Genomic DNA, 27275 nt, shown 5'->3' on the forward strand with positions numbered 1-27275 from the left:
TTCCTATTCATTGCCGTATAGTATTATTCTCCTACACAAATCTACCACAGCTTGTCTATTGATTCTCTGGCTGAAGGACATCTGGAACGTTTCCAACTTTTGAAGAATATAAATAAAGCTCCTATAAATGTTCATACAAAGTACATGTTTTTATAGGAACATAAGTTTTTATTTCTTTTAGTTTGATAGCTAGAAGTGGGATTAATGGATCATAGCATAGGTATATGTTTACCTTTGTAAGAATTCTTGAAGTGTTTCTCAAAGAGACTGTAATATTTTGCATTTCCACCAGCTATGTATGAGTTCTAGTTGGTTTACACCTTTGTCGACGCTTGGTATTGCTATTTTTTTAAATTAACCATTCTAATAGGTATGTAGTGATACATCATGGTAGCTTTAATTTGCATTTTCCTATCATTTACGTTGTTGGGCATCCTTTTGTAGGCTTATTTTCCATTCACGTTTTCTTTGGTTAAATGGTTTAGATCTTTTAACTGCTTTTCTTTTGTTTTGTTTTTATTGAGACAAGATCTTGCTCTGTCACCCAGGCTGGATGGAGTGCAGTGGTGCAGTCATACCTCACTGCAGCCTTGCCTTCCCAGGCTCAGTGATCCTCCCACCTCACCCTTCTGAGTAACTGGGATCACATGTGTGTGCCACCATGCCTGGCTAATTTTCTGATTTTTTGTAGAGACAAGGTCTTCACTATGTTGCCCATTCTGCTGGAATTCCTGGGCTCAAGTGACACTCTTGCCTTGTCCTCCCAAAGTGCTGGGATTACACGAATGAGCCATGGGGCCTGGCCACTTTTTTTTTTTCTTTTTTGAAGCGATCAAAGATGACTTTATATAGATTTCTCACAATTTTATTCTAAATATACAGAACAAAAAATGGTGTCAGTTAAACTGTGAGACAAAACCAGATTTTCTTTATACTGTCTCAAAATTTAAAGATCAGTTTACCCAGAAGGTGTGCAATGCATCATAAAATGGTTTCATTTTTTTTTAGGGTGGGAGAAGAAGGATTGGGAAAGATGCATATTAAATTGTACCATGATAGATGTGCAAGACTGTTATTCAATCTAGAAAATTTATATACATTTTGATGACTTAGAAAAACAAGCTGGGACTTCTCCAGTTGTACCATGTGGGCCTTTTGAAAGTAACAAATGAAAGGCCAGTTTCTGTTAAGTTTTCTGATGAACAACACATTCCACCCTTAAATGCAGCATGGATTGAGTTGAAGGCTGCTACCTTAATACGCAAAGAAAAGTATGTAAGTGCAAATATGAGTTAAACTGCCTTCAGGGAAAAAAAAATGTCTTTAAAATTGAAAAGGACATTTCCTTCCTGCGTTGGAGTCCTCCCAATTTAAAGCAGACTCCATCTATTCTAATTTCTGCAGCTAAAAACTTACTCTGCTTATTTGGTTTTCTCCTCTGAGTTTAGCTGCTGCTGGATTATTTTGGCATCATTTTGTGCCATGGAATTGATGATAGGTTGAAGTCACACACCATCACAACAATGAACTTCTTCAACATCCAGGACAACCAGATTTCTCCCACCTGGACTTAAAAAGCAAGGATTAGATAGGAAGAGGAATGTAATACAATAGTCAGAGAGCTCTTGAAATCCTGTGAACTCCTTTTAGTGGATAAAAACTCTTCCTTCTAAAAATCCCTTAAAAGAGCAAAATCTCTCCCACTAACATATCTGGGATAAACAAGGAGCTTTAAGTCAGGAGCTACTTCTAGCAGAAGTGTTAGTCTTCAGAGTGAAGCCAGTTCAGCAGATAATGCAGACTGGTATGGTACAAAGAATAAAATCTAACCACTTTTTAATTGGGTGGATTTCCCATTGCTGGATTTTGAGAGTTTTTATATATCCTGGACAGAAGTGCTTTGCCAGAAATGTGATTTGCAAGTATTTTCTCTAGTCTGTGGCTGTGTCTTTTGAAGAGCAAACATTTTTCATTTTAATTAAGTACAATTTATTGAGCTTTTGCACTTATGGATCATGCTTTTGGTGATGTAAGTAAAACTCTTTAACTAATCTAAGTTGGCATAGATTTTCTGTTTTTTTTTTCTAAAAGTGTTATAGCTTTATTTTTTATATCTATAATCTATTTAGGGCTAATCTTTGTAGAAACTGTGAGATATAGGCTGAGATTATTATCTTTTTTTACATACAGACTTCCAATTGTTGCAGCGCTATTTGTTGAAGACACTGTACTTTCTCCACTGAATTGCATTTGCACCTTTATAAAAAATCAGTTGACTATATTTTATTGGTGTGGATCTATTTCCTATTTTTTGCTATCTGATCCATTAATTTATACATTTATCCTTTCACCAATATCACACTGTCTTGATTACTGTAACTTTAAGTCTTGAAATAAAGAAAGGAAGTCCCCGGGATGTTATTCTCTTTCAAAACTGTTCTGGCTATTCTAGTTTATTAGTCTTTTCACATATATTTTAGAATCACCTCATCAATATTTACAAAAGAGTCTTCTGGGATTTTGTTTCATCTCTAGACTGAATTGGAAAGAATTGATATCTTAGCAATATTGAGTCTTACAATCTATTAATGTGATATGTCTCTAAATTTATTTAGGATTTTAATTTTTTTCATCAGTATTTTGCAGTTGTTAGCATACAGATCCTACATGTAATTTTGAAAATTTATATACCTCAGTATTTTTGGCATTATAATAAGTGGTTTTTTTTTTATTAACTTTGAATTCCAATTGTTAACTTTGTATTCTGTGACCTTGCTAAGCTCTTTTATTAGTTCTAGAAGTGTTGTTGTAGACTTCTTTTGGGATTTTCTACATAGATACTTTTGTTGTTCATAAATAAATATTTTTTCTCTTCTTTTTTCTTAATTTTCTTATTTTATTGCACTGGCTAGGACTTCCATAATGATGTTGAGAGAGACAGAGGACATCCTTACCTTATTCTTGACTACAGGACGAAACAATTCAGTCTTTCATCACTTAATGTTCATTGTGCACTTTCTCAGATTAAGGAAGCTCTCTTTTATTTCTAGTTTGCTAAGAGTTTTTACCATAAATGGAAGTTTAATTTTGTCAAATAATTTGTCTGCATTTATTGATGATCATATGTTTTTTCTTCTTTCAAATTCATTGATTTCTGGTTTTATTTATATTTAATTTTTTCTGCTTGCTTTGGATGTAGTTTGCTCTTCTACTTCTAGTTTTGTAAGGTAAAAACTTATATTGTGGGTTTGAGATCTTCTTATTTCTATTATAACCATTTTATACTATACACTTCCATGTAATCACTGTTTTAGTCATCTCACATTTGTTGAAGTTCTGCAGGTTCATTTTCATTCACTTCACAATACTTTAAAATTTTTTTGAGACTTCCTCTTTGACCTATGGATTATTTAGAATTGTGCTGTTTAATTTCCAACTATTTGGAGATTTTCTAATTGGTGTGGTGTTATTTTTCTCTAGGCTAATTCTGTTATGGTCTGAGAACATACTTTGTATGATTTCTGCCCTTTTTAATTTGCTGAGGTTTATTATGAGCCTGAATGAAGTCTGTCCTGGTGAGTGTTCGAATGCACTAATAAAGAAAGTGTATTTTGCTGTTGTTCTATGGTGTGCTCCAGAAATGTCAATTAGGTATAATTGGTTAATAATGTTGTTAAGGACTTCCATATTCTTGCTGATTTTCTCTTTACATGTTCTATCAGTTACTGAGAGAAAAGTAATAAAGTCTCCAACTACAATTCTGGCTCTGCCTTTATTTCCTTTCAGTTCTAGTTGGTTTTGTCTAATGCATTTTGAAACTCTGATGTTGTGTGCGTAAACGTTTAGCATTGTTACGTCTTCTTGTAAAATTATTTTGTCATTATGTCATGTCTCTCTTTATCCTTGATAATGTTCCTTTTTCTGAGGTCTATTTTGTTTCTTATCAAAATAGCTATTTCAGCCTTTTTGGGTTAGTGTTTACATGGTATTTTTTTCCCTTCCTTTTAACTTTTACTTTATAAATGTCTTTTATTTAAAATTGATTTATTGAGGAAAGCATATTGTTGGGGCTTGCTTTTCGATCCTATCTGACAATCTCCCTTTTTTAACTGGTGCATTCAGGCATTCATATTTAATGTGATTGTTGATATGGTTGGATTAACATCTACCATCATGTTAGCTGTTTCGTATTTCTTCCATATGTTCCTTATTTCTTTTTAACTCTTTTTCTCTCTTTTCTTGGGTTAATTGAGCATTTTTATGATTCCACTTTATTTCCTAATTGACATTATTTATACTACTTAAAAAATGTTTTTAGTGTTTGCCCTAGGGTTTACAATATACAACTGTAATTAGATAAGCTCTTGTTTGTAGAAAGTATCCCAGGCCTAAAACAAACAAGCAAAAAGTATGCAAAATCACTGAGCTTCATTATAGATTTATATAATTAATATTTACTTAATGTCTATCATAGTCCAGATATTATTTTAAACACTTACATGTATTAATTGATGTATTGCTCTTAGCAACACTAAAATTGTTAACCCCATTTTATGGATAAAGAAATTGAAATTGAAACATGGAAGTTATTTACCATGATAAAGTCATGTTCCCATGATCACAAGAAGACTGGTCAGACTCCAGAGCTAATAGTTAAAAGCATTGTGTTATGCAGCTATGCGCTAGCCTAGAAAACTGCCATTTAGAATTTTAATACCCAGACATTCAACTTACAAAACATCATTTGAGGGCATTTTTCCCAAATATGCTACAGGAAGTTGACCTCTAGAGGGAGTAGGGGATGGGGGAAGAAATTGATGCTTAGCTTACATTTCTACATACTGAATTTTGTAAATCAAATATTTTTAAGTCAGTGGTATCATAAAATGATATCTTCTAATCACCTAATTTTAACACTGAGAGCATACCTGGATATCATCCAATGTTCTCATTTTGCTGATAAGGGGAATGATGCCCCCAAGAAATTACATTTCTTGCCTAATAATTAGTAACAGAGCCAGAACTTGAACCTATTATGGAGCTCTCTCCCCAAAGCTCTGCTATCCCCCTCCTGTGTAGTCTTATACTGTTTTATGCATACTTCTTATCACTGAACATATCATCACACTGGGGGCTATTTGTTCTTTTACATATTTCCATCTCCTATTAATATTTTTTATTTTATTTATTTATTCTGGTACCTTATTTATTTATTTAAGGGAAAGCAAGTTTATTCAGAAAGTAAAGGAATAAAAGAATGGCTACTCCATAGACGGAGCAGCCCCAAGGGCTGGTTGCCTATTTTTATGGTTATTTCTTTTTTTATTATTATTATACTTTAAGTTCTAGGGTACATGTGCACAATGTGCAAGTTTGTTACATATGTATACATGTGCCATGTAGGTGTGCTGCACCCATTAGCTTGTCATTTACATTAGGTATATCTCCTAATGCTATCCCTCCCCCCTCCTCCCACCCCACAACAGGTCCCAGTGTGTGATGTTCCCCACCCTGTGTCCAAGTGTTCTCATTGTTCAATTCCCACCTATGAGTGAGAACATGCAGTGTTTGGTTTTCTGTCCTTGTAATAGTTTGCTCAGAATGATGGTTTCCAGCTTCATCCATGTCCCGACAAAGGACATGAACTTATCCTTTTTTATGGCTGCATAGTATTCCATGGTGTATATGTGCCACATTTTCTTAATCCAGTCTATCATTGATGGACATTTGGGTCGGTTCCAAGTCTTTCCTATTGTGAATAGTGCTGCAATAAACATATGTGTGCATGTGTCTTTATAGCAGCATGATTTATAGTCATTTGGGTATATGTCCAGTAATGGGATGGCTGGGTCAAATGGTATTTCTAGTTCTAGATCCTTGAGGAATTGCCACACTGTCTTCCACAATGGTTAAACTAGTTTACAGTCCCACCAACAGTGTAAAAGTGTTCCTATTTCTCCACATCCTCTCCAGCACCTGTTTCCTGACTTTTTAATGATTGCCATTCTAACTGGTGTGAGACGGAATCTCATTGTAGTTTTGATTTGCATTTCTCTGATGGCCAGTGATGATGAGCATTTTTTCATGTGTCTGTTGGCAGCATAAATGTCTTCTTTTGAGAGGGGTCTGTTCATCTCCTTTGCCCAGTTTTTGATGGGGTTGTTTGACTTTTTCCTGTAAATTCGTTTAAGTTCTTTGTAGATTCTGGATATTAGCCCTTTGTCAGATGGGTAGATTGTAAAAATTTTCTCCCATTCTGTAGATTGCCTGCTCACTTTAATGGTAGTTTCCTTTGCTGTTAAGAAGCTCTTTAGTTTAATTAGATCCCATTTGTCAATTTTGGTTTTTGTTGCCATTGCTTTTGGTGTTTTAGACATGAAGTCCTTGCCCATGCCTATGTCCTGAATGGTATTGCCTAGGTTTTCTTCTAGGGTTTTTATGGTTTTAGGTCTAACATTTAAGTCTTTAATCCATCTTGAATTAATTTTTGTATAAGGTGTAAGGAAGGGATCCAGTTTCAGCTTTCTACATATGGCTAGCCAGTTTTCCCAACACCATTTATTAAACAGGGAATCCTTTCCCCATTTCTTGTTTTTGTCAGGTTTGTCAAAGATCAGATGGTTGTAGATGCATGGTATTATTTCTGAGGGCTCTGTTCTGTTCCATTGGTTTATGTCTCTGTTTTGGTACCAGTACCATGCTGTTTTGGTTACTGTAGCCTTGTAGTGTAGTTTGAAGTCAGGTAGCATGATGCCTCCAGCTTTGTTCTTTTGACTTAGGATTGTCTTGGCAATGCGGGCTCTCTTTTGGTTCCATATGAACTTTAAAGTAGTTTTTTCCAATTCTGTGAAGAAAGTCATTGGTAGCTTGATGGGGATGGCATTGAATCTATAAATTACCTTGGGCAGTATGGCCATTTTCATGATATTGATTATTCCTATCCATGAGCATGGAATGTTCTTCCATTTGTTTGTGCCATCTTTTATTTCGTTGAGCAGTGGTTTGTAGTTCTCCTTGAAGAGGTCCTTCACATCCCTTGTAAGTTGGATTCCTAGGTATTTTATTCTGTTTGAAGCAATTGTGAATGGGAGTTCACTCATGATCTGGCTCTCTGTTTTTCTGTTATTGGTGTTTAGGAATGCTTGTGATTTTTGCACATTGATTTTGTATCCTGAGATTTTGCTGAAGTTGCTTATCAGCTTAAGGGGATTTTGGGCTGAGACAGTGGGGTTTTCTAAATATACAATCATGTAATCTGCAAACAGGGAGAATTTGACTTCCTCTTTTCCTAATTGAATACCCTTTATTTCTTTCTCCTGCCTGATTGCCCTGGCCAGAACTTCCAACACTATGTTGAATAGGAGTGGTGAGAGAGGGCATCCCTGTCTTGTGCCAGTTTTCAAAGGGAATGCTTCCAGTCTTTGCCCATTCAGTATGATATTGGCTGTGGGTTTGTCATAAATAGGTCTTATTATTTTGAGATACGTCCCATCAATACCTAATTGATTGAGAGTTTTTAGCATGAAGGGCTGTTGAATTTTGTTGAAGGCCTCTTCTGCATCTATTGAGATAATCATGTGGTTTTTGTCTTTGGTTCTGTTTATATGCTGGATTACGTTTATTGATTTGCATATGTTGAACCAGCCTTGCATCCCAGGGATGAAGCCAACTTGATCATGGTGGATAAGCTTTTTGATGTGCTGCTGGATTCGGTTTGCCAGTATTTTATTGAGGATTTTTGCATCAATGTTCCTCAGGGATATTGGTCTAAAATTCTCTTTTTTTGTTGTGTCTCTGCCAGGCTTTGATATCTGGGTGATGCTGGCCTCATAAAACAAGTTAGGGAGGATTCCCTCTTTTTCTATTGATTGGAATAGTTTCAGAAGGAATGGTACCAGCTCCTCTTTGTACCTCTGGTAGAATTTGGCTGTGAATCTGTCTGGTCCTGGACTCTTTTTGGTTGGTAGACTATTAAGTATTGCTTCAATTTCATAGCCTGATATTGGTCTATTCAGGGATTCAACTTCTTCCTGGTTTAGTCTTGGAAGGGTGTATGTGTCCAGGAAATTATCCATTTATTCTAGATTTTCTAGTTTATTTGCATAGAGGTGTTTATAGTATTCTCTGATGGTAGTTTGTATTTCTGTGGTATCAGTGGTGATATCCCCTTTATCATTTTTTATTGCATCTATTTAATTCTTCTCTCTTTTCTTCTTTATTAGTCTTGCTAGTGGTCTGTCAATTTTGTTGATCTTTTCAAAAAACCAGCTCCTGGATTCATTGATTTTTTGAAGGGTTTTTTATGTCTCTATTTCCTTCAGTTCTGCTCTGATCTTAGTTATTTCTTGACTTCTGCTAGCTTTTGAATGTATTTGCTCTTGCTTCTTTAGTTCTTTTAATTGTGATGTTAGGGTGTCAATTTTAGATCTTTCCTGCTTTCTCTTGTGGGCATTTAGTGCTATAAATTTCCCTCTACACTTTAAATGTGTCCCAGAGATTCTGGTATGTGTGTCTTTGTTCTCATTGGTTTCAAAGAACATCTTTATTTATTCCTTCATTTTGTTATGTACCCAGTAGTCATTCAGGAGCAGGTTGTTCAGTTTCCATGTAGTTGAGCAGTTTTGAGTGAGTTTCTTAATCCTGAGTTCTAGTTTGTTTGCACTGTGGTCTGAGAGACAGTTTGTTATAGTTTCTGTTCTTTTACATTTGCTGTGGAGCGCTTTACTTCCAACTATGTGGTCAATTTTGGAATAAGTGTGATGTGGTGCTGAGAAGAATGTAAATTCTGTTGATTTGGGGTGGAGAGTTCTGTAGATGTCTATTAGGTCTGGTTGGTGCAGAGCTGAGTTCAATTCCTGGATATCCTTGTTAACCTTCTGTCTCATTGATCTGTCTAATGTTGACAATGGGGTTTTAAACTCTCCCATTATTATTTTTTGGGAGTCTAAGTCTCTTTGTAGGTCTCTAAGGACTTGCTTTATGAATCTGGGTGCTCTGTATTGGGTGCATATATATTTAGGATAGTTAGCTCTTCTTGTTGAATTGATCCCTTTACTATTAGGTAATGGCCTTCTTTGTCTCTTTTGATCTTTGTTGGTTTACAGCCTGTTTTATCAGAGACTAGGATTGCAACCCCTGCTTTTTTTGTTGTTTTCCATTTGCTTGGTAGATCTTCCTCTCTCCCTTTATTTTGAGCCTATGTGTGTCTCTGCACGTGAGATGGGTCTCCTGAATACAGCACACTGATGGGTCTTGACTCTTTATCCACTTTGCCAGTCTGTGTCTTTTAATTGGAGCATTTAGCCCATTTACATTTAAGGTTAGTATTGTTATGTGTCAATTTGATCCTGTCATTATGATGTTAGCTGGTTATGTTGCTCGTTAGTTGATGTAGTTTCTTCCTAGCATTGATGGTCTTTACAATTTGGCATGTTTTTGCAGTGGCTGTTACCAGTTGTTCTTTTCCATGTTTAGTGCTTCCTTCAGGAGCTCTTGTAAGGCAGGCCTGGTGGTGACAAAATCTCTCAGTGTTTCTTTGCCTGTAAAGGATTTTATTTCTTCTCCACTTATGAAGCTTAGTTTGGCTGGATATGAAATTCTGGGGTGAAAATTCTTTTCTTTAAGAATGTTAAATATTGGCCCCCACTCTCTTCTGGCTTGTAGAGTTTCTGCCGAGAGATCTGCTATCAGTCTGATGGGCTTCCCTTTGTGGGTAACCTGACCTTTCTGTCTGGCTGCCCTTAATATTTTTTCCTTCATTTCAACTTTGGTGAATCTGACAATTACGTGTCTTGGAGTTGCTCTTCTCGAGGAGTATCTTTGTGGCATTCTCTGTATTTCCTGAATTTGAATGTTGGCCTGCCTTGCTAGGATGGGGAAGTTCTCCTGGATGATATCCTGGAGAGTGTTTTCCAACTTGGTTCCATTCTGCCCGTCACTTTCAGGTACACCAATCAGATGTAGATTTGGTCTTTTCACATAGTCCCATATTTCTTGGAGGCTTTGTTCATTTCTTTTTACTCTTTTTTCTCTAAACTTCTCTTCTCGCTTCATTTCATTCATTTGATCTTCAATCACTGATACCCTTTCTTCCACTTCATCTAATTGGCTACTGAAGCTTGTGCATGCATCACATAGTTCTCGTGCCATAGTTTTCAGCTCCATCAGGTCATTTAAGGTCTTCTCTACGCTGTTTATTCTAATTAGCCATTAATCTAATTTTTTTCAAGGTTTTTAGCTTCTTTGCGATGGGTTCGAACATCCTCCTTTAGCTTGGAGAAGTTTGTTATACCGATCATCTGAAGCCTTCTTCTCTCAACTCGTCAAAGTCATTCTCCATCCAGCTTTGTTCCATTGCTGGTGAAGAGCTGCTTTCCTTTGGAGGAGAAGAGGCGCTCTGATTTTTATAATTTTCAGCTTTTCTGCTCTGGTTTCTCCCCATCTTTGTGGTTTCATCTACCTTTGGTCTTTGATGATGGCGATGTACAGATGGGGTTTTGGTGTGGAGTCCTTTCTGTTTGTTAGTTTTCCTTCTAACAGTCAGGACCCTCAGCTGCAGGTCTGTTGGAGTTTGCTGGAGGTCCACTCCAGACCCTGTTTGCCTGGGTATCACCAGTGGAGGCTGCAGAATAGCAAATATTGCAGAACGGCAAATGTTACTGCCTGATCCTTACTCTGGAAGCTTCATCTCAGAGGGGCACCCAGCTGTATGAGGTGTCAGTTGACCCCTAATGGGAGATGTCTCCCAGTTAGGCTACTCGGGGGTCAGGTACCCACTTGAGGAGGCAGTCTGTCCGTTCTCAGATCTCAAACTCTGTGCTGGGAGAACCACTACTCTCTTCAAAGATGTCAGACAGGGACTTTAAGTCTGCAGAAGTTTCTGCTGCCTTTTATTCAGCTATGCCCTGCCCCCAGAGGTGGAGTCTACAGAGGCAGGCAGGCCTCCTTGAGCTGCAGTGGGCTCCACCCAGTTCAAGGTTCCTAGCCGCTTTGTTTACCTACTCAAGTCTCAGCAATGGTGGACGCCCTTCCCCCAGCCTTGATGCCACCTTGCAGTTCGATCTCAGACTGCTGTGCTAGCCATGAGTGAGGCTCTGTGGGTGTGGGACCCTCTGAGCCATGCGCAGGATATAATCTCCTGGTGTGCTGTTTGCTAAGACCATTGGAAAAGCGCAGTATTGGGGTGGGAGTGTCCCGATTTTCCAGGTACCTTCTGTCACAGCTTGCCTTGGCTAGGAAAGGGAATTCCCCGATCCCTTGCGCTTCCCAGGTGAGGTGATGCCCCACCCTGCTTCGGCTCACACTCCGTGGGCTGCACCCACTGTCCAACAAGCCCCAGTGAGATGAACCCGGTACCTCAGTTGGAAATGCAGAAATCACCTGTCTTCTGCATCGCTCACGCTGGGAGCTGTAGAATGGAGCTCTTCCTATCTGGCCATCTTGGAACGTCCCTCCTAATGATTTTTAAGAGACAGGATCTTGCCATATTGCCCAGGCTGCATTCAACCCCTGGGCTCAAGTGATCCTCCAGCTTCAGCCTCTCAAGTCACTATAACCTTCATGAGTGGTAGCTTCCATTCTTATTTGACTTGGTATCCTTAGCAACTGTCATAGAGCATGACACATTATAACCATGTTTTTAAAAAAGTTTGTTGAGTGAAAAGTCCCCAATTTTTGTTCCAGTCCAGAAGTCTGTTCTTCAGATCATTTAATGCCCATGAAATACAAGCGACCATCAGTAGTCTCCCAGCCTCTAGAAGCACGATACACAATCTCAGGGTTAGAATTTAAACTTCTCTTCCATGGAAATCAGAGCTATTTCAGGAATAATAGAAGCATATCAGGACTTAATTGCATTCACTTCTGAATTGCCTATAGCTCTTTCTTCTATAGGATGCAAATCAGGGTGACTCTTATATCTTGATTATATTCAAAGACTCCCAGAGGACCATCATGGTATGCAAGGCTCTTTCTTGTGTTGCTCCTGTCTACCCCTTCATCCAAATCTCCAGCCTTATGACAATAAACTCCTTGTGGTTGCCAGAATTATCTCTATTGGTTTTTGATCTTTGTCTTTGTGCATTCAGCCTCTTCTACCAGAAATACTTTGACAACTTTTGCCTGGTTAATTTTTTTCTCCTTCTACGACTCAGTGGTTGGTTTTTATGTGAACTTGCCAGAAATGATGGTGTATTACTTACTAATTGTGGTTACTGGCACTGAAATTGTGCTTAACCTAACAAAATATTTGTTGGATATTCAGAAAGTAGCACAACATGGTGGTTACAGATCCAGGCTATGGGGCTTAAATTCCAGCTCCACTACATACTATCTGTGGCTTTTGGCAAGGTAATTTACTTCCCTAAGCCTCATTTTTCCTATCTGTAAAAAGGTGAAATTAACAGAAATGACCTCATAATGTTGTTAGTGTGAACATAGATAAAGCATGGGAAGCATCTAGCAAGTGCCTGCCACACACATAATAACTGTAGCCATTATTATCCCATTGCTATTATATCATGATTGTCATCATGATTTATTCATTTATTTATTTTTTCTTTTTGTATTTTTCTTTCAGATTTGGGGGTACATGTGTAGGTTTGTTACATGGGTGTATTGGATGATCCTGAGGTTTCAGGTACAATTGAACCTATCACCCAGGTAGTGAGCATGGTACCCAATAGGTAGTTTTCCAACCCTTTCCCCTCTCCCTCTGTTTCCCCTCTTGTAGTCCCCAGTGTCTGTCGTTCTCATCTTTATGTCCATCTGTACCCAGAGTTTAGCTCCCTCATATAAATGAGAACATGTGGTATTTGGTTTGCTGTTTCTGTGTTAGTTTGCTTAAGATAATGACTTCCGGCCAGGTGCAATGGCTCATGCCTGTAATCCTGGCACTTTGGGAGACCGAGGCGGGCAGATCACAAGGTGGAGAGATTGAGACCATCCTGGCCAATGTGGTGAAACCCCGTCTCTACTAAAAACACAAAAATTAGCTGGGCATGGTGGCGTGCACAGGTAATCCCAGCTACCCGGGAGGCTAAGGCAGGAGAATTGCTTGAACCTGGGAGGCAGAGGTTGCAGTAAGCTGACATTGTGCCACTGCACTCCAGCCGGGCAACAGATCGAGACTCCATCTCAAAAAACAAACAAACAAAAAAAAAAAAAGATAATGACTTCCAGCTGCATCTATGTTGCTGCAGAGGACATTATATCATTCTTTTATGTGGCTGCATAGTATTCCATGGTGTATATGTACCGTATTTTCTTTATCCAATACACCTTTGACACCATGATATCATTATTAATCACAATATCAAATTAAAATCTGCAAGGAGAGTTACAATGACATTTCATTTCATAATTTTAAATGTATGGGCTTTTTTTCAAACAACGTAGCACAAGGGAATAATTAACTTGGTAAATTTAAAGTTCATTTTGCCATCTGGGCTGGGACCACTCAAAAAGAAAAACTTCTCTTTTTGAGCCAAAGACCAGAAAGAAAATAAGATGGGTTTTTACACCTTGGGCATGACAAAGGAACAGTTTAGCTGCAAATCTATGTTTGATAAAAGAAAAAAAACTTTGTAGAGTAAGTGGAGAAGTGTTTGTAGCTCATGACCCAAGAGGACCCAATTACTGGGTGTCTGTGAAGGAGACAGAAGTGTCAGAGGGCTGATGGCAAACAAGCTCTCAAAGGCTGCTTCTAAAACCTGCTCACACAGAGCAGAATTCTAACAAGAAGCAGATGATATTCACCACCTGGGACCTGTCAGGGAGCTCCAGAGAGCCGGAGGGCCAGCTCTGGGAGGCTGATGGAGGTCAAGTACTTCTGGAGGGAAGGTGTGGTGAGAGGAAAACTTGGGAGACTGATTCTCCTTGTTATTCTATTGCTTTGCTGCACCTCCCAGCGAGGCTTAGAAATTGCTCAAGACACATTGATTTCCTGCATGTTCTTACTCTGTGGTGGAAGGCTTCTGGGAGGGAGAGACAAACACTGTGAACAATGAGAAATAGAAAATGAAAGTAAAATAGCACCCGAGCTGACTTCATGCCAGATGAAGCAGAGATCCCTGAAGAGTATATGGGTGCATCAGAGGGTAGGAGAGAGGGGAGAGTGGGTGAAAAATGAAGTGAGGTCTCTTGGCTAAAATGAATTTTAAATTTATTGGTAAATTTCAATTACACAGGCTTTCCCTGAGGTGGGTTACTGGGATCAAAACTCTACTGTCATTCCTAATAGAGTGGAAATTCTTACAACAGTCCACTTCATTTTAGGAGTGCCTTAGTCCCTAGGAATGTTTAACTAAAAGAGATAATTATAACAGCACCCAAGGAAAAACACACCCTCTTATCATCTTTTCAACCACAGAATAAACATTTTCCAGACACACTGAAGTGAATTTTCCTAACTCCAGGGCTTAGCACCAGCCATCAGGAGATGCTCACTAAATAATTATTGAATGAATGAATGGCATGGATGATCCTCTATGTGCCAGAGAGCTTTCAAGAATTGAAAAAAAGCAAAGATTAATAAAAGGAAACTTCTGATCAATGTGGTGGCCCAAGCAGAAGTAATCAACCTTTCATTCTGCTCCAAATATATAGAAATGCTTACTTAGAGGCCGGGTGCGGTGGCTCACGCCTGTAATCCCAGCACTTTGGGAGGCCGAGGTAGGCAGATCACAAGGTCAGGAGATCGAGACCATCCTGGCTAACACAGTGAAACCCTGTCTCTACTAAAAATACAAAAAATTAGCCAGGCGTGGTGGTGGGCGCCTGTAGTCCCAGATACTTGGGAGGCTGAGGCAGGAGAATGATGTGAACCCAGGAGGCGGAGCTTGCAGTGAGCTGAGGTCGCGCCACTGCACTCCAGCCTGGGTGACAGAGTGAGACTCCATCTCAAAAAAAAAAAAAAAAAAAAGAAATGCTGACTTAGAACACAAACCTTTTCTTAAACTATATAGCTGAAATTGAAAGCAGGAAGAAGGAAATATCACAAAGTCCCAGAAATGAACAAGAAACTCAAAGCCACAGTGGTAGAATGATGAATGTTTGTGGGCATATACGAATCACATGTGTACCTAAGGGTGGGGACATGTATCAGTCCTAAGCAGAATCAAACTATGACACAATATCATGGATGATAGCGAGAAATTGACTTTAATTACTCTATATTCCTCTAATTCAGTCATATAAGAGAGATATTGATTAGTCATAGATTTAGTTAACTTTGTGCATTAGCATTATAAAGGCAAATACCAAAAAAGGGAGGAAGGAATGCAATGTTTAATTCCTAAACTAGTAGAAAGGGGAGAAAAAGGAAATAAACGAAATGTGGGCCGGGTGCGGTGGCTCATGCCTGTAATCCCAGCACTTTGGGAGGCGGAGGCAGCAGATCACCTGAGGTCAGGAGTTCGAGACCAGCCTGACCAATATGGTGAAACCCCATCTCTACTAAAAATACAAAAATTAGCCAGGCATGGTGGCACGTGCCTATAATCCCAGCTACTCAGGAGGCTGAGGCAGGAGAATTGCTTGAAATCAGGAGGCGGAGGTTGCAGTGAGCTGAGATTGCACCACTGCACTCCAGCCTAGGTGACAGGGCAAGACTCCGTCTCAAAAAAAAAAACGAGTGCACATGCAGGAAAGAGAGGGTGTGGGAAGAGGTACGGGAATGAACTCATCCTTTAATCAGGAATCTACTCCCACAATAACAAACCGAATCCTGCAATAACAGCCTTAATCCATCTTGAGGGAAGAGTCCTCAGGACCTAGTCACCTCTTAAAGGTCCTACCTCTCAACGCTGGAATTGGGAATTAAGTTTCCAACACATGAACTTTGGGGAACACATTCAAACCACAGCAATAGCTAACAGTAGTGCTATTCTATCTGTAAAATCAAACATCAAATTAAAGGATAATAATGACAAGGCTGAGAGCCATCATTCCAATAAAAATTACAATTCCCTGTCCAATATCCAGTTTTTATACCCAGAACCCATTGACTTGAGAAGAGACCCTTTTAGAGGAACCCTGCAAAATCATGGTAAATGTATGTGGTAGTGGCTACTTCAGACTTTTCTCAAAGGGACCTACTGCCTTCTATTGGGTAACTGTATCCTAGGGAAAGTGGAATATCCAAACACTTTAAAGACTGTTGGAAAGAGAATCCAAGTTGATATTGAGGTCAAAGTGTCATCATGATTTTTCTGTCAGAGTGGGGACCTGGGATAGCCAAGTCCAGCCCACAGTGTGTTTACCGTTTCTGTGAACTCATCCAGTGGTCATTTCTGCAGACCCCAATTAATAATTGTAATAGACATACTTGGTAGTTGGCACAACCTCCACGTTGAATCTTCAGCCTACAGGATTAGGGGAAAAGTTAAGAAGAAGCCTGTGAAAACAGCTTATCCCCCATACTTGTTTCAAGATAGTTACTTAAAAAAAATTTGTCCAATATGAATGGTTGAAATTAGTGCCACCTTTACAGTTTGTTAAAGGATACAGGAATGATGGTCCCCTTCAGTCTCTGTTTAATTCACCAATCTGATTTCTGCAAAAACAAGACATATTATTACAGTGGACTACTGCAAACATAGCCAGGTATCGGACCCAGTGGCAGATGTGGTATCTTTGCTAGAGCGGATTAACATGTCATCAGATGGTATGCAGCCATATTTCCATTGCTCTGGAAAATATATTTTTTTCATCATTAGGAAGAGGAAATGAAAAGAATTTCATTTAAAGTGGACAACTGAATCAATTACATGTTTGTTTCAAGGCTGTGTTAACTCCTCTGCCCTTTGTTTAAATACAGTATGAAGAGGTACAGACCATTTAGACATCCATACAGAATGTCAAATTTGTTCACTATATTGACAACATGCTAATGGAACCAGATGAGCAAAATATAGATGCTAGTTGGAGGATTTGCTAAGAAGCATATTCTCTAGAGAGTTGGAGTTAAACCCTATGAATATTCAGGGCCTGGCACATAAGTAAAATTATGGATGTACGGTGTTTATGGCATGATAAGAATCACCCATCCTCCCCAAATAAAGAACAAATTATCAAAATTTGTATTCTCAGCATGAAGAAGGAAGCAAAATGCCTAGAAGGTTTCTTTGGGTTACAAAGGCAGCATATTCCATATTATGGGAACCATATCTGGGAATACTAATGTTACCTAAACACCAGATGATATGAAAAGCTGCCAGATTTTAATAGGGCCCAGCTATGGCTCCTGTATAGCATTTTGGGCAACTCATGCCAAAGGGTCAGCAGGTAAGGAAATGAATCACTGTCTTGGCAGGAGTAAGTCAGGATGCTGTTACACAATGAGAACATTAGGAATATATTTAGCAGCCAGATAATACACTTAAGTATCTTTTAGTGATTCTATATCATGTTTTGACAATAATTGCACAAATACAGTAACTCTGGTCTGAAAAGGTAATGGTAATGAGGAAGGGAATTAGACTGCACATGGTTGAAGATCTAGTTCACATCACCAGGCAAGTCTCCAAGACCACCAGAGGTGCTAGCTAGGGGTAAGGGGAATTTATAATAAGTGGTAGAGAAGGGAGATAACAAAGATCATTTCTGGACTTGAGATAAGCAAAAGTGATGGGGACTGTAGTTTATCATCACATTTTTTTTTCTTTTCTAAGTTTTTCCACTGGATTGTTAGAAGAGTCACTGCCAGAACCTATATGAGTAAGTGAATCCAGGCACTTAAGGTGTTGTCTGTGGTGAGTACTATAATATGCCTCCAGAATCCTTTTTACTAATTAAGGACATACTCCCCCAGCTTCTAGAAGTGCTGATGAAAGGCAGTCCTTAGCTGTAAACTTCTCCTGAGAGATTGCCTTTACTAAAAAAACTGTCTCACCCCAAATCACACTTCTTTCAGAGAAGTCCACATCTAGTGACTGATCATCCAGAGGGTATAAAGTCCTGGAACCCTTGCCTTAACTGGGCAAGCTCTAAAGGACCATCCCAGCTCCAGAGCTCTTCATGGGGTCATCTTAGGTCTCTGCTGAGACTGCATCACAGCTCAACTTCTCCCTCTGCCCAAACGTGTTTTTTTTTTTTTTTCCTTTTCTTCTACAGGTTTTGATCCCAGGAGTCCCACCTAATAAACATCTTACATGTTAATCACCATCTTCATGGTTGCCTCTCAGAGAACTTAAGCTGTATCAAACATTATATACTGATACTATAACTGAAACTATAACTATCATGAATTTTTATATATATATATATATATATATATATATATATATATATATATAGAGTCTTACTCTTCTCATGCTGCTAATAAAGACATACCCTAGACTGGGTAATTTATAAAGGAAAGAGGTTTAATTGACTCACACAGTTCTACATGGCTGGGGAGGCCTCACAATCATGGCAGAAGGTGATGGAGGAGCAAAGTCATGTCTTACATGGCAGCAGTCAAGAGAACTTGTGCAAGGGAACTCCCATTTATAAAACCATCAGATCTGTCAGACTTATTCACTACCATGAGAACAGTATGGGGGAAACTCCCCCAATGGTTCAATTGTCTCTCCCTGGCCCCACCTTTGGCATGTGGAGATTTTTACAATTCAAGGTGAGATTTGGGTGGGGACACAGCCAAACCATATCATACATTTATAAATTTATAAAATAAGTGCTGATAGAATCACATGAAGACATTTGTAAATACATAATACTTGCGTAAAAATTTTAACACCTATTTTAGAAACTGATAGATCAAGAAGTCAATGTTAGTAAAGATGCTAAAGATTTGAATAAAATAGCTATTTTCTCTATGGTAATATAATGTAACACACCGTAATACAACATAACTATATTCTTATGTAAGGAGTAAAGAGCACATATGGTTTTTAAATATGCATGTATCATTTTTTAAAAAGTTGGTCACGTTTTAGTTTATAAAAGGTCTAAAAAATGTCCAAATAATTGATATCATACAGAACATTTCATCTTACCAAAGTATAAGACACAGTAAAATATAATTAATACAGTTGGGCCTTCACAAACCTATATTAGAAAAATAATGATCTATAACAAAAATTAATTAGTAATCAAAAATTCTCCCTAAAAAGGCACCAAGCCCACATAATTTTATAGAGAAGTTTTTACCACAAATCAGAAGCTTATAATTCCTTTCTGATACAATCTCTTTCAGCAAATTAATAAAGAGAGTAAACTACCTATTATTTGATATCAAAATTAGGCACAGGAAGTATAAGAAATGAGATATATTGTCCAATCTCACTATAGCATGGATGAACAAATTATAACATGTTAGCAAACCCAGAATTGGATTTATAGTACATCAGGATAAAACAGATTATCCCAAGTATACAAAGATATGTCAACATTTAAAAGATCTATAAATCTTCATTCAACACATAAAAAAAAAGACAAAAACGTGAGCATCTCAACGAATGTAGAAAAATATTTTATAAGGTCAATATTCATTCATAAATTAAGGAAAAGACCAGTACATTAGTAGTGGGGAAAAAAAACTTCCTTAACTTTGTAAAGAGCATCTATCCCAAACCCACAGAAAATGCCATACTTTATGGTCAGATTTTTAGAAGCATTCACATTAAACTCAAGACAATAAATTATTCACTAAAACCACTTCTATGTAGCAATTACTGGAAGTTTTAACCAATTCAAAAATGCAATAAAAAGAAATAAGTGATATAATTATTTGAAAAAAAGAAGCACAATTGTTATTTGCAGATGGTATCATTGTTTGCATACAAAATGCAAAAATAATTCATAGACTAACTATTTAGAATTTTAAAAGTTCAGGAAAATTGCCGGAAATAAGATCAACATACAAAAATAATTAGTGAGATTTTATTTAACAATAATTGGAAAATAGAAAATGTTATTTTTTTAAAGATCTCATTCACAATTGCATTCAAATTTACACAGTGCCTAGGGCAAAAATAATCTAACAAATAGTATTTAATACTTTTATGAAGAAAATTACACAACTATACAAAGTCAAAAAGGAGCTTGGTTATGGATATGCAAGTTCAACATCATGAATATATGCTATAAATTATTTCCCACATTGATCTATAAATTCAATGTAATTCCAGTAAAAATCCCAATGAAATTATTTTCCATGGATTTGATGGATTTATTTTATTTATTTATTTATTTAGAGACAGAGTCTCTCTCTCTATCACCCAGGCTAGAGTGCAGGGGCACGATCTCAGCTCATTGCAACCTCTGCCTCCTAGGCTCAAGTAATTCTCGTGCCTCAGCCACCCAAGTAGATGGGATTACAGGCAGGTGCCACCATGCTCAGCTAATTTTTCTATTTTTAAGTAGAGATGGGGTTTCACCACGTTGGCCAGGCTGGCCTCAAGCTCCTGGTCTCAAGTGATCCTCCTGCCTCAGCCTCCCAAAGTGCTGGGATTACAGGTGTAATCCCATGATGGACTTATTTTAAAATTCCTGTTTATGAGTAAATGTTCAAGAATAGGCAGGACAGTAAAGAACAAGAACTAAGAGGAGTTATTCTCCTGAATTTCAGGAACTGATTTAAAGCTGTAGTAATTAAAACAGTGTGGTATTTTACAGGGTTAAAAATATGTTAATTAGATAGACTTAAGAGCTCAGGAATAGACCCTGGGGTATATGGGAACTTGATTTATGAGAGAAGTGGCTTCACAAATCAAAATTTATTTAAATAGTTATCTGTATGAGACCAGGTGTGGTGGCTCATGCCTGTAATCCCAGCACTTTGGGAAGCTGATGTGGGCAGATGACTTGAGGCCAGGAGTTCAAGATGAGCCTGGGTAACATGGTAAAACCTCATCTCTATTAAAAATATAAAAATTATCTGGGTATGGTGGCTCTATCTTGTAGTCCTAGCTGCTTGGAAGGCTGAGACAGGAGAATAACTTGAACCTGGGAGGCAGAGGTTGCAGTGAGTCAAGACTGCACTACTACATTTCAGCCTGAGTGACTGAGCGAGACTCTATCTCAAAAAAACAAAAACAAAAACAAAACAAACAAACAAAAAAACCCCAAAAAATCCGAAAAATTTATCTGTATGAAAAGAAAATTAGAGAATTACCTCTATATAAAAACAAAGGTAGATAAAGGCTTAAATTAAAAAAAAGTTGTAAAAGTTAAAATAGGAGCACAACTTTATGATCCTGTGAAGAAAAATATGTTTACATAGAAAAAAAGAACAAATTATAAAGAAAATTGATAAATTTACACTAACATTTCAAATACATGCATGACAATAGTTTACAAACCTAAAAGACAAGAAGATTTTTTGTAACATACTTAATAGACAAAGAATCAGTCTGGAATACATAAAGAACACTTTTCCTCCTTGAGGATGATAATAATAGCTAACCTTTATTAAGCAGTTACTATATGCCAGGATCTCTTCTAACAGGTTAATATGTATTAACTCTCTTAACTGCCACAATAATCCTATGAGATACTACTTTTTTTTTTTTTTCCATTTTAGAGCTGAAGAAAGTGAGCCATGGCGAGGTTAAGTCACATCCCCAAGTACACATAGCTATTAAGTGGCACATTTATAATGGGAACTCATGGTGATTGGCTCCAGAGTGTAACTCCAAAAAAAGAGAGAGAGAAAAGAAAAAGACAGATCATTCAATTGAACAGAAGGCAAAAGATTTCAGCAGGTTATTCATGGAAGAGAAAGCCAGAACTGCCAATAAATATGAAAATATACTCAACCTCACTAATCAGGGAAATGCAATTTAAAACCTCAATGAGGTTTCTCAACCATCAGATGGGCAAAATTTTTAAAAGTCTAAGAAATACCAAATGTTGCCCAGATTTGACAAAAAAGGGGGATTCATATATCCTGCTGAAGGGAGTATAGATTGGTACACACACTTTGGAAACAAGTTGGCTGCATCTAGTAAAATTGGCACAGCATGTACCTGATGACTCAGAAATTTCACCTTCCAGGTATAGTCACATGCAAAGGAAACATGTGTAAGGATATTCAATGTGATTTTGAACTATAAATAGAGAACTGGAAAGAGTTCAGGGAGCAAAAAAAAAAATAAACTGCAATGTATTAGTAGGATATAATGCTCTTTAGCAATTAAAATTAATGAATTAAATTTGTATGCATCAAATTGGATGGATCTCTAAGATTGTACTATTGAATGAAAGAAGTACTATGTAGTCCCTATATATATGTGGAATATTACACCATTTATTTAAGTTATTAGAGCATAAAAAATACTATGCGTTGTTTATGGTACTCAAAGTAGAAATACGTGAGTCTAGGGCATAAACTTACTTAATAATGGTTGCTTCTGGAGAGGGAGGGAAGTGAATAAGACTTCAGAGACATACCAGGATTTAGTCACATATTTAATATTTATTAGATAAAGATAATGCACATATGATAATATATTCTGGTGGGAGGTACATGGGTTGATTATTGTCTGTATATTTTACTATATTTTTAATAATAAAAATAGAATAAAGGAACAAGAAAGATGATTAAGACATAGTCCATACTTACAAAGATCTCATCTCTATTCATTCTGACACAAAGCTCTGTAAGTAAACAGAACACTTTAAATAGTAAAGACACACACAAGAGTAACGCTTCCTGCCTACCAAGCTTGTATTCTGTCCTCCTGGGTATCTGCTTTTGCCTGCAGCTGGGAGAAAAATCAGAGCTGAGGCCTGACTCAAAGATTATCTATGGCCCTCATGGAAGAGATGAGGAAACTGATCTGCAATGGGAGAGCTGGCCTAGGATCAAGGATTATAGAAAGCCAATGAGTCACAGAACTTAGACCAGAACCTAGACCTCAAGACTTGTAAAATAGAAAGTACAAATTGAAGGCCAGCAGGTCAAATTAGGTCCACAGACTGGTTTTGTCTGACTTCTATGTAGTTTCTTTTATTTTTTTTAAAGAAATGTGAACATTATTATATACTGTGTACAGTTAGCCACAACCTCTTGAACTCCCTATTTTCTCATGTGAACACTTTACTTATTGATGTTATCCTTAAGTATATTTAAATATATTTGTGTTTGTGACCTTCATCATGGAATCTTTGACATGGAAGAAACCTTAGAGAAAAAAGGTGACATGTTCTCAATGTAGTAATTGCCTGGACGACATCCCTGACAGTTGGAACATGCATGCCTCTGCTCGAACACTTCAGCTATAGGATGCTTACCAACTTTCAACATAGCCCAGAAAATCTTTGGACAGCTCTGACTGTTAGAAAGTTCTGCCTTTTATGGAGTCAAAGTACGTCTGACTTCCTTCTCACTCATTATTCTTAGTCCAGCCCTCTAAAGGTGCCTGAAATAAATCTAATTGCTCTTCTGAAAATATTTGAAGACAGCTAACATTGTTGAACTAGATCATTTCTTCTTCAGGATAAACATTTTGCTGCTTCTCACTCTTCTAGAGTTACTGGTTTTCAAACTCTTAGCGATGCGTTCCAACTCCTTGCCACCTGAAGGTGAGGGAGAAAGATTGTTTATGGATGCATTAGTCTGTTTTCACACTGCTACAAAGGGCTTCCCTAAGACTGGGTCGTTTATAAAGGAAAGAAGCTTGACTCACAGTTCGGCATGGCTGGGAAGGCCTCAGGAAACTTACGGTCATGGCAGAAGGGGAAGCAGGCACCTGCTTCACAAGGCAGCAGGAAAGAACAAAGGAGAAACTTCCAAACACTTATAAAATTATCACATCTTGTGCGAATTCACTGACTATCATGAGAACAGCATGGGGGAACCTGCCCCCATGATCCGGTCACCTCCCTCCCTCAACATATGGGGATTACAGGTCCCTCCCTCGATACATGGGAATTATCATTTGACATGAGATTTGTTTGGGAACACAGAGCCAAACCGTATCAATGGGTATCACAGTCAACATTCTTCATCCACTGCTTTACCATTCATCTATTTACATTCAGAAGAATGTATGGCTTCCTTCCTCCCTACTTCTCCAGCCCTTTTTCCCACTTACTTCACTTCATTTTCTTTTCTCCTTTATTCTCTTTGCCTTCAACCTGTGCCATATTCACACGTTGTTTTCACTCCAGCAATGATGAACAATATTTGAAGTTCTCTGAACAAAGCATGCTACGTAAAATAGTATCACTATATCACTTCATATCCTGCTTTCTCCACATGAAATATCTCACTAATGATTTCCCCCTGGAAACTTCCATTTATTCTTCAAAACCCAGCTTCAATGTCACTGTCTACTGAGGCTTTCCTATGCCTTCAGCCATCTCCTCTTCTTTTACACTCCAGTCAAAGTTAATCCCTTCCTCCTGCATGCTGACTTCCATGTTATGCAAATTTCTATTCTTGCACATCTCCCACTGGATTACAATTATTTGTTTGCATTTCTATTTCCCTTTTTTGTATTATAATCTATTGGAGGGAAGGGCTTTTGTTAATCCTTTTTGTAATTCCAACATTAAGCCCAGTACTGGCAATAATAGGTGCTTAATAAAATGCTTCCTGAGTTAACTGCAATTCTGATATCACGGGATATATCGCACAGATACAATTTGCCTTAAGGCCAGCTTGAGTGTTCTCCATTATCCAATTAGAACTGAGGTGCCCAAGAACAGGAATCATGTTTTGTTTTCCTTGCTTTCCTAGTACCACATACAACTCCCATCATCACTTAGATGACTGTTAAAGGAACAAAGATGATTCACAGGCTTGTGGTGTGTTGCAAGCATAAGAAGTACAGATTTTTTTTTACCTCTCCATTGTAAAGAAGATTAAAAATGTATATACACATTAAGATTAAATTTGTATGCATATGCATATATGTACACAAATATTTGTATACAGCTATCACTATATATATGTGTAAATTAAATAGTGTTGCCTTTGCACATTCCAGCATATATACATCTTCTGAATTGCAAAGTGCACTCCAGTTTATTTGAAGTGCTGCAGAATATGTCTAACCTCCTAGGCAAAGTTTCTTGTTAATTTCCTTTGCCTGCATGAATGTATGATTTATTTAATGAAACTGCCATGCCGCAAATAAAACCTTTGTTCTACCTAGCAGACTAGTTCCCCAACATCACAGAATCCATAGCCCCAGTTACAGAAGTTTACATAGGAGCAGTGGTCCAACTCAGAATCCCAAGTACAAAAGTCTCCTAGCCCATTCTCATTAGATGCAGTCCAGTGTCTAATTATCCCAGGATAAAGGAATGAGAAAAAAAATTTAAACAATACAAAACAAAACCATAGTCCTAACTGCTTGTGGCGGTTGTGTTTTTTTCCATTTTTGTTTCTCTCCTTTGTCCTCAATTCCTATCACTTCACAGGGATGTGTTCAGAAACTAATGTGATTAACTGGATCTCTTTCTTTCTTCTCTTCCTTTATCCCTCTCACCCTTTAAAAGAAAACTTATATTTTTATTGTTCAATCAGTGAATACCAAAGAGTTAGCGATCTGTTTCAAAATTGTTTTTATAGAAAAAGACCTTGAGTCATTTCAGTCTGAACCTCTGGGAATGTATCCAAGAGAGATGAGAAATGTATCATACCTGATTTTCACTCTGCTCCTTTGCAATCCCAACCCAAATTAAAGAAACCATAAGATAAACTGCAAAGTGAGGAATCTATACATTATTAAATATCAACAAAGAACATTCTTTTGAAGCTGCAAATATGTATCACCCTAAAGCAAGGCCTATTTCTGACCAGCAGCAGGCAGATTTGTTTGATAAGTTCTAATGATATTTTAGCTTTTATTCCCAGTTCCCCTAAGGCTTAACATTGTAGAAGATGTTCTTTGTTGTGAGGTTTACTCTTAGCACATGTAACATCTGGGTTCATGATTGCACATGCTTTTTTGTTTGTTTAACAATATGCATTCATTCATACAATCAACATTTATTGAACCCTTACTTTAAGAATACAAACATAGATGGTATAGTTTCTATCTTGGTAGTATTCTAGTTAACTAGTGCTTTATAATGAACCTCCTTAAAGTGCCATGCTTTATAAATTTTGCTCACAGATTCTGTGGATCAGGAATTCAGAGAGGGTATGGTGAGGATAGTGTGGCTCTCCTTTACAATGTCTGGCCTCAGCTGACAAAACTCAAGGCTGGGGGTGACCAGATGGCTGAGAGCTAACACCATGTGAAGGTATAATTGGCAGTCATATTTCTGGCAGTAGATTAACTCAGTGGGCTGGGACATCAGCTGGGGCTGTTTGTCAGCATTCATGTGGCCTCTTATGTGCTTGGGCTTCCTCACTGCATGGTGGCCATGCAGTAGTCGAACTTCCTATGTGATTCCAAAGGAGGATGTCCTAACTGTAAGAAAGTTGTATAATCTTTTCTGACTTTTTCTTAGAAGTCATACAGAATCACTCCACTGCGTTGTATTGGTTACATGCAAGTCACAAGCCCAGCTAGAGTCTAAGGAAGAGGACATAGATCCTATCTCTTAATGGAAGGTGTGTCAGGTCACACTGTAGAATAATAGGAGATACTTTCATGGCCATCGTTGGAAAATGCAACCAGCCACAAGTAGCTTATAGTTTAGTAGGAAAGTTAGACATGTAAATGGATCAATTCAAGAAAGGGTTACAGTGCTATTAAAAAAAAAAAAGGACTTGTTGAGTATAGCAAAATACCTGGTCAATCATATCAGGAGAAAATGAGGTCAGAAAATGGTTAAAGGAGGCAGTGCCTCAAAGTTGGTAAGTGATAGTGGTACACCTCTTGGTGAAAGTTGTTGAATTTTGGGTTTTTAAGGAGTACCTTACATAAAACACCCTTCTATCAGTAACACATATACAGTACTTAAAAGATATCTTATGTTAAAGCAAAAAAATAACACCCAAAACCCAGAAAGCCACTGTATTTTCCAATGCCTTTCAAAATCCCTTTGCTAGTTGGGGAATGAGCTTGAGATAAGGTGAGAACACCTGAAAAATGGTGACCTCCCTGGGGCTGGAATGAGCAAAGGGCAGGATTAGAAATTACATGGTAATTTTTGCCAGGCCACCACAACAACCCTTGACCTGCATAGGAGCTCCTGAAGCTGTTCTGGGCCCGCAGGAGAATGCTGCTCAGACAGGACTTACCTGTCCTCTCTCAGGCACATCTCTAGTCTCACAGAGCAGATGTGTCCCAAGGATCACCCAACCCAAGGTGCTATAAGCTTGATGTGTTGTCTGTTCTCCCCAGGTCTTGGGACTTGATAAAATGATGGAT

General features: G+C 37.9%; 1 long non-coding RNA gene across 1 annotated transcript in view; it reads left to right on the plus strand.

The window, feature by feature from the left end:
* The first annotated feature begins 1416 nt into the window (after positions 1-1416).
* LOC117977042 (uncharacterized) overlaps positions 1417-27275 on the plus strand; it is a 400174-nt gene continuing 374315 nt past the window's right edge. The window contains exon 1 of the long non-coding RNA XR_010110183.1: positions 1417-2029. This is a non-coding gene — a long non-coding RNA (uncharacterized LOC117977042). The remainder of the gene's footprint in view (positions 2030-27275) is intronic.

This window comes from Pan paniscus, chromosome 1, assembly GCF_029289425.2.
Source record: "Pan paniscus chromosome 1, NHGRI_mPanPan1-v2.0_pri, whole genome shotgun sequence".
NCBI classification, from domain to species: domain Eukaryota; kingdom Metazoa; phylum Chordata; class Mammalia; order Primates; family Hominidae; genus Pan; species Pan paniscus.